Consider the following 7,090-nt stretch of genomic DNA (forward strand, 5'->3'; position numbering starts at 1 on the left):
TCCTATAACACATTGAAGAATTAAACAAGGGGGGTCCTATAACACATTGAAGAATTAAACCAAGGGGGGGGGTCCTATAACACATTGAAGAATTAAACCAAGGGGGGGTCCTATAACACATTGAAGAATTAAAAAAGGGGGGTCCTATAACACATTGAAGAATTAAACCAACAGTCAAGGAGGGGGGAGAGAGGTCTAAGGTCACTTGACCAAAATAACAATCAGAGATCTCTGTAAGCCTGTCAGATGATTCGATTTGATGAAATTAACTTTCGCACGAAATTAAATCGTAAATATATAAGATATCCCAAGAGTTGGCGGTGTGTGTTGTTGAATACTTTCCTCTTCCTCTAGTCTATCACTTCAAAATCAAGAATGGCTAATGAAGAGGGCTTAAGTGTAGCAAACCGGAAAATAGGGAGAAAAAAAACAAGCTTGTGGTACATGAAAAGTTAGTTGACTATCACGTTCTTTTAAAAAAACTGAAAATATGTAAGTTTTAGTATAAAACATTAAGAGTTAACGCAGGTGAAACCACTCGAATATAGAATATTCAGGTCTATCCAACAACTAATTAACGTGGTTTGGTGGTCAGCAAGACAGCAAACTAGTTAGCGAATATTCACGGTCCAACAGACAAGGTTAACGACCCAAGAACGAATAAAGAGAAACTTCTTGAAATATACACGAGAGGGCGTATACAAAATAATGTAGCATCGGTGGTTCAGTGGTAGAATACTCGCCTGCCACGCGGGTGGCCCGGGTTCGATTCCCGGCCGATGCAAATGTTTTATTTTATTAGAAATCTGTTTGAAATAATAAAATTACTTTTCTTGTAGAATAAAATATTCTTAGCGGCTCATAGAGTGGCCCTTGTGTTGTTTTTTTTTTTTCAAGTTTTAACTCCATTTCTTGAATGATTGGAGATCTAATTACAGCTGCGGCTATTGAGGATTTCCTCTTGAGCGTTCACTTAAATCTTAATAGACTTATAACGCTAAAAACCGGATTTCGATACCCGAGGTGGGCACAGAACAGATAGCCTATTGTGTAGCTTTGCACTTAAACAACGAGAAATCCCATTATTTTCCTTGGCTAAACAGACTTGGGCTAGACAAACTCACAACAAAAAAAAACCCTAACAAATGTCCTTAGATAGGATACGCCATCTATAAAATAAAAAAATTCCAAAATCAATAAAATTATTCGGTAATTCTTTCAAATAATAGTCCGTTAGTGACGTTCTGATAATTTTTAGAGAACTTGAACTATTCTTTTTCTAAATATCTCTTCTTGGTAAGAATAAATATTCCATATAAATATATGGCTCTATGCTATAAAGGTGTTGTCTTTCACTTATTGTGCTTTTCATTCTTCGTTTTCGGGCCGTTGGTGCGTTATAAGAGTGACGGTCAAATCTCACTACTCGATAAAATTAGCAACCTCCCTACTTTAAGTAATAGACTTTCTAAGCTTACAAAAACTACAATAAAGCAGGAAAATAAACAAACTTACAGCTACACTACATACAATTGCAAGCGGTCCCCTCAAACACACATCTTCACACAATCTGTATTGTAAACAAAAGAACACAGAGCAACCAAACACCCACAACTGTTGAGTTTCAAATATCAAACCGTGTTGTTTTTTTATCCACAGTACAGATACATTATTCAGCGTCTACCCTGTGAAAGTGTTTTTTTTTTTCGGGTTACTCCGGTCTCACCTCACAAGTAAAGTTTCCCGGGCATTGTACCCTAAGGTCCAAGCCAGTACCCCCCCCCCCCGAAAAGGGCCTTCATCTCTCGATGGTTTACTTTTCAAAAAACCATAATGTTAACACAAATTGGTTCTTTTTAATATTTAATCTTTAAAAGTAATACACGCTGGAACCGGTTATTTTGGTCATAGTCTGTGTCTCAACCGGAATGAAACCACCAACCACGAAGAACAAAAAATCCTTCAGCTCCAAGATTCTCGTGTCTACTCCGACCTTCTTCACAGCTTTCCGCAACTATGATTACAAGAAATAACATATATGACATAAAAATATAATCGCATTTGAAAAAAAACTTTCTCACGCGCGCGGGGTTGAAGGGGAAGATTGTTCCTGAACACCCCCCCCCCCGTTAATTTCTCTTCCTTCAAACAAAATTCCTGACACGTTAAGTTTTTTTGTTTTTTTTCACTATTCGTTCTGATAAGAGTAAACCAAGAGTTGGCGGTTGGTGATGTTGACCAGCTGATGTTGACCAGCTGTCTTCCTTTTAGTCTGTCACGTCATAATTAGAGACGAGTAGCGCTCGAGTCTTTTTCAGTAGAATTCAACAAACAAACACCAAGTTTTTACAAGTTTATTTGAATGCTGTACCTGATGACGTCAGGTTTAACTATAGATACTAAACTCTCTATATATCCCACAAATGTTTAGTATGTTATCATTTATGAAACAAACGGCACTGGTGTGCTGTTGGTAGCTATGGTTACGAAGTTGCTGGTGACTATGGCAATAACCGGATAAAGAGAGAATCCAGTGATGGTGAGAATGCTCTTGGTAGCTGCTGTTTCGAAGTTATGACTACGGTAGTAACCTGATGAAGAGATAATCTGATGATGGTGGGAATACTGTTGGTAGCTATGGTTATGAAGTCATGACTACGGTAGTAACCTGATGAAGAGATAATCTGATGATGGTGGGAATACTGTTTGTAGCTATGGTTACGAAGTCATGACTACGGCAGTAACCTGATGAAGAGATAATCTGATGATGGTGGGAATACTGTTTGTAGCTATGGTTACGAAGTCATGACTACGGCAGCAACCTGATGAAGAGATAATCTGATGATGGTGGGAATCAATTTTGCTTTCAGAATAAAAAGTTCTCTTTGAGTGAAAAGTTTGATTAATTTTCTAGGACTACTTAATTTGGCAGCGACATAAGGAACATATTACTCTAATGTTAGTCAGCATTGAACATGCTTTATGTTAAGCTTATTATCATACAACGCTAAAGTCCGGGGTTTGATTCCCCGCAGTGTAGAAAATGCCTATAACCCATCCTGTGCTAAATATACAACAACAGCTCTTCATATATTCTGTCTGAAGACAACGTTGTCTCATCACGTGCATAACACAAACACATGATCTTCCTTCTTGACATTCGACACACAATCTGCAGGCCACAGGTTCGAATCCCATCCCCGAACATGCTCGCCCTCTCAGCCGTGAAGGCGTTATAATATCACGGTCAATCATACAATTCGATTAGAATATTCCAAGAATATGCTGACTAACTTCGTTCCCTCTAGTGTAACATTTCTACACTAGGGCTATCCGTCGAATAGCTTTGCACGAAATTCAACTACAAACAAACAAATTATTCTTGACTCATAAAATTAAAATATCGGTTAGAGAGGAGAAACATGGAAACGACATTAGCCAGCACCAACAATACCATCTGATTTTTCGTGTTATCAGAAACGTCGTTTCCAAATTATGTTACTTATAATTGAAATCCATTGCTTAATTGTTTCTTACTTAACCGTTACACAAAACTATATAAACAATACTTGAATTTAAAGTTATTTCTCAACTTAGAGGCGTGGCCTGAAAGGATCATGACGAATGTCTCTACCTATGTTTGGGTTTTGTTTTTGTTTCTTACCCTGTGGAGATGTTGCATCCTAAAACTAGACATAACTATCTTTGTATTAAATACTATTCATATCCGTTTCATTCTCCAGCTGCTTGAACTAAGCCTAATAACTTCATCTGTAGCTGCTTGAGCTAAGCCTAATAACTTCAACTGTAGCTGCTTGAGCTAAGCCTAATAACTCATCTGCAGCTGTTTAAGGAAAGCTTAATAACTTCAGAAATTGAAGGTGCTGACCTAATATTTTCAGATATTACACTCTCTGAGTAAACCTAATAATTTGCTTAGCCTTCGATAAATAATATAAACAACATATAGACTAGTGTGTGACACCCAATACTGGGAAGGGGGGAAGTCAGCCATAAGTCTTTAGAGTTACAACGCTAAAATCCCGGGTTCAGTTTTTAGGGACAGAGTGCAAATAGCTTGTTATGTGGCTTTAAGTTGAAAACAAAAAAAATAAGTAAAAATATAAACCTTTGTGTGTTCCTGTCGTAAGCTAGGCAAAGACGAATTAAAAACGAAATATATATATATATATATGTGTGTACGTACTGGCCCGATTATAGGACGAATCTCGAATATAAGGCGACCCCCATTTTCAAAAACCACGGGAAACAAAAAAAAACGAGTGTCATAACGTCTTCTTTTAGGTCCACAATACTATAAATGAACAGCCTGCAGGTGGATTAGTTGCAAGAATTAGCGATGAACTTGAACGAACATCTGGTGCGCATGCGTAGACGGATGCTATTTGAACGTTCAGGAATGCGACAAAAGCCTGTGGCCGGCCGTCATTATAAGGCGACTATGACTGTTAAGGCCTAATTATTAATAAAAAAAACAGCCTTATAATCGGGATGATAAGAAATAAATATGAAATATGATTATTATTATTTCTGTAACACAAACACCTATCCAATAAACGTGAATACTTACATAATCCTCCCAAGGAGAGCTTCGCTGTCAACACGAAATTTTAATTAGAATGACCGAAAGCCTTGATTAAAAATAATAGAAAAAAGTTATTACCTCCGCCACAGAAAGAGGACGGAGGTTATGTTTTCACCCCTTTTTGAGTGTTTGTTTGATTGTCAGCAAGATTTCTCCAAAACCGCTGAATGGATTTGGACGAAAGCTGGTATACAGTTGGACTATGACCCGATCTAGAAGATATTAGTTTTTGGAGGGCCAAGGTCATAGCAAGGTCACGAAAATCCGAAAAATTCCTATCTGTTAACATGGGGATCGATTTTTTACAATATTTTTGCTGTATATGTTCGTATTTTGATGGAACTTGGTGAACATGGGTTACTATATAGAAATGTTTTTGACATTTGGTAATAATGAAGATATATTGACATTTGGTAATAATGAAGATATAAAGACAAGTTTAGCAGAATTAATAAATTTATAAAGGGTTGAATACGTTATACTAAAACTATTTTAAATATGTAAATCAGCAAGACACGTGACAACCACAGTCGCGGTGGTGCAGCATCTATGAGAACTACAATTTTACATGCCCCTCCAGTGGCTCAGTGGTTGGTGGAGCAGCATGTATAAGAACTACATTTTACATCCCTCCTCCAGGGATTGGTCGTTACCAGTGAAAGTGGGTTTTCTCGGGGTACTCCTGTTTCTCCCCACATAGAATTCTTGGCATAGGATTTACAGATACCCGCCGCCCTGATGGACCATATGTCCTATATCGGCCGTTTAGTTTACTCTGCTCTTCACTTAATTTCCTGTTTCTCAAGCTAAGCCCATATTCCTTGGCCACGAGCGGGGTGAAGGGGGATTGCTTAATCTTCGAGCACCCTTGATTAGTAATTATTTCTTCGGAAATAACTATTTTTTAAATCAAAATAACTGCCAGAAACCAACGAACCCCCCACTCCCACCAGTGGCTCAGCGGTTGGTGGAGCAGCATGTATAAGAACTACATGTCGGAAGACTTATAACGCTACAAACTGGGTTTCAGTACGCATGTTGGGCGCAGCACAGATAGTCCACTGTGTGGCTTTGTGCTTAATTACAAACAAAAAGGTTGTGACGTTTTAAGAAAAAGTACTCAACCTCCGTATGATATATACTTTATATCTCAACCTCCGTACTCAACGTACTCAACCTCCGTATGATATACATATACCTTATATCTCAGTGTTTGAAACACAGCGCTGCACGCTCAGCCGGAAACAGGCTTGAGTGAATTTTGGTGCATTCGAGCGACTTCTCGAAATCTTAAAAACAATACACCTTTGAAAGATCTCATTGGTTGTACTAGTTCATCATTCTTTCTCGGACAATAGTTTTTTTTAAACTCATACAATACTTTATAAAAGTTTGTTACATCAACGTTTTTACTATGTTATAACAAACGTATACCTGATATGTTTTTTAAAAGTTATAAAATCAATTTAAGCTTCTTTTTTTTTGTCCGTAACCTTTCAGCTTCTAATGGATATATATATATAACATACAAATCAATGGCTCACGTGGTAACGAGACGTGGATAACTACTCCAAGTAAATTGGATCTTAAACGTTTTCATCAATGGTTTCTCGCGAGCTGGCAGGTCGACGATTCTAGGACATCAGAGACCTCTTGTATTTGACGATGAGGGTTGGTTGTGAAAGACACGACAATCATTCTGCGTCAGAAACAACAAAAATTGATTCAGCAGACACTGACTCGAAATATGTGTTTACAAAATCAAGACCATGGCGAGTGTTGCGTTTTATCTGCCTGCTGTTTTTCCTTGGTGGATGTCTGTTTCAAAGTGGTCGTTTTTTCCAGATCTACCTGGAGTACCCGACAATAGTAGAACTCCAGCTGGTTAACTCACCAACGGTCTCGTTTCCCGGAGTTACAGTCTGTAACAACAACAAGTAAGAATATTGTTAATTATAACAATGGTGCTCATAAACAAAGCATCGTCAGACAGGACGTAATTTAAAAACCATAGAAAGATTCTATATGTACTTTGTAAGCTCGTTAGTGTTAAGTAAAAGTCTGTCTTTTCACAATAGTGTAAAATATATGTAGTTCTTAGTTAATTGGACTTTCACGGTTTTCTTGTAAACCTAAATTATCGTTATTATTAGTGGCGTTAAAATGTCATTTTTCCTAGTGCGGTAAAACTGTCATTGTTGTTACTTGATTAAAACCGTCACTGCTCCAAGTAAAGTAAAATGGTCTTAATTTCAATAATATAAAAGTGTCGTTATTCTCAGTGAAGTAAAACTTTTTAGTAAATCTAAAATTCATCCCAGAGAAGTAAAACCGGTATTTTTTGTAACGAAGTAAATCTAGTAATTAAGTTAATGAAGCTTACTTTTGTTGGTGCACATTACTCGGTATGAAGTAACAATGTAACTCTTGCTAGTGAAGTAATATTTTTACGTTCAGCGTGAGAAAACGTTTCGCTCTCAAATC

At 37.4% G+C, this 7,090-nt stretch overlaps 1 non-coding gene across 1 annotated transcript; it reads left to right on the plus strand.

Annotated features, from left to right (window-relative positions):
* The first annotated feature begins 713 nt into the window (after positions 1-713).
* On the plus strand, positions 714-784 carry Trnag-gcc. Its single transcript has one exon. It is a non-coding gene; the product is annotated as a tRNA-Gly (tRNA).
* Positions 785-7,090: the final 6,306 nt, after the last annotated feature.

Source organism: Limulus polyphemus, unplaced genomic scaffold (assembly GCF_000517525.1).
Source record: "Limulus polyphemus unplaced genomic scaffold, Limulus_polyphemus-2.1.2 Scaffold7221, whole genome shotgun sequence".
Lineage (NCBI taxonomy): Eukaryota > Metazoa > Arthropoda > Merostomata > Xiphosura > Limulidae > Limulus > Limulus polyphemus.